The sequence below is a fragment of the Lampris incognitus genome, chromosome 1 (genome assembly GCF_029633865.1).
Source record: "Lampris incognitus isolate fLamInc1 chromosome 1, fLamInc1.hap2, whole genome shotgun sequence".
NCBI classification, from domain to species: Eukaryota; Metazoa; Chordata; class Actinopteri; order Lampriformes; family Lampridae; genus Lampris; species Lampris incognitus.
Window position 1 is genome coordinate 41,795,643 of NC_079211.1, and position 2,096 is coordinate 41,797,738.

Consider the following 2,096-nt stretch of genomic DNA (forward strand, 5'->3'; position numbering starts at 1 on the left):
AGCGGCTCTACTCCGAGCTCCCTCCGCATGTCCGAGCTCCTCACTCTATCTCTAAGGCTGAGCCCAGACACCCTATGCAGGAAACTCATTTCAGCCACTTGTACATACAGTGCTACTTGAAAGTATGTGAACCCCTTGAGCAGTTTAGATTTTTCCGTTGTTTTACCATGATTTTCTTATTCTATCATCACCAGTTTTGATGTATGAAATGTCAGATATATGTTTATCAGTTGCATGTACTTGTTTAGTGGGACTTGTTTAAGTAGCCCAAAAACTACATGAAACATGGAATTAGTGTATGTGCAAAAGTAAGTGAACCCCCAGCTGCATTGGTTAAGTCAAGCGGGTAACAGACTCGGGTGAAACACATTTGGGTGCTTAATTAAGCAGACCAATGAAATGAGACATCCTTGGGAAAGGGTTTGGCCTGCACTAATTAAAAGAGAGAAGAAACCAACCAAACCACTGTGGTCCCATACAAATCAACAATGCCGAGAGCAAAGGAGATATCCGAGGACATGAAGAAGAGGGTAGTGATAGCCCATCAGTCTGGGGAGGGATATAAGACCATCTCCAAAAGATTCCAGCTCCATCCATCCACTGTAAGACAAATAATTTACAAATGGAGGGCCTTCAACATGACAGCAACTCTGCCTAGAAGTGGACGCCCATCAAAACTATCACCCAGAAGCACCAGAAAAATAATAAATCAGGTAAAGGCCAACCCACACATCACCTCTAGAGAGTTGCAGACCTCTCTGGTAGCATCTGGGACAAATGTGCATGTGTCTACAATCAGACGAAAATTGAATAGCCATGACATTCATGGGAGGGTTGCTAGAAGGAAGCCTCTGCTCTCAAAAAAGAACAAAGCTGCCCGTTTCAACTTTGCCAGAGAGCACTTGGACAAACCAGAGACCTTCTGGAAGTCCATTCTCTGGACAGACGAGTCCAAAATGGAATTATTTGGTCACAATCAAAACCAACATGTTTGGAGAAAAGCCAACACTGCATATGAAGAAAAGAACCTCCTCCCAACAGTGAAGCATGGTGGTGGAAATGTGAAGGTCTGGGGCTGCTTTTCTGCTTCTGGACCTGGACGACTCCATATTATCCAAGGAACCATGAATTCTCCGGCATATCAACAAATTCTTGACCAGAATCTCCTGCCATCAGTCAGGGAGTTGAAGCTGGGACGAAAATGGAGTATGCAACAAGACAATTACCCAAAGCATTCCAGCAAAACTACAAAGGAATGGCTTCAGAGAAAGAGGATTCGTACTCTGGATAGGCCCAGTCAAAGTCTGGATCATAATCCAATTGAAATGTTGTGGCGAGACCTGAAGAAGTTGGTACATATCAGATGTCCCTCCAACCTCTGTCAACTGGCTGAGTTCTGCAAAGAGGAGTGGGCAAAAATCCCCATAAGCAGATGCGAGAGACTGGTTAGTGGTTACAGAAGATGTTTGGTTGAAGTAATGGCTGCAAAAGGAGGAGCCACAAGCTACTAATACAAGGGTTCACATACTTTTGCACATGTTAAATTTTCAGTTTTTGTGAAATAAACCACCTTTGTTGAATTAAATAATGAAAATATATCACTTTTTGTATGTGTGTCCATTATTTGGAAGGTGTGCTTTACAAACTGGGATTTGGATGTATGTGTAATAAGCTTATTTTAATGTTTTTTACAAAAACAGTGACCATGTTTGGAGGGTTCACAAACTTTCAAGCAGCACTGTATATATAAACCCATGGCTTGTGTTTTAAAACATATTAAGAGGGTTTTCTTTATTTTCCTAAATCCACCCCCTTTTTGAGAGCAATAAAATAGATGGCTCTGAGCTTTGACACAACTGACCGTCTCAGACAAATGAAGTAATGTAGGCTATTACATTAAATTGTATGGCCATTAGCATGGGGAGGGAGGGGGGGGGGGCTGCGGCAGGTGGCTGTAATATCTTGGACCCAACAGTATGCATCATTTTTCCTAACGTACAAATGCAAAAATAAAAATAAAACATACCTTTATTTTAAACAGTGGGCTAGGGCTGTGTGGAATGTACATTTTAAATAATAAAGTGAGTAAAGACTCC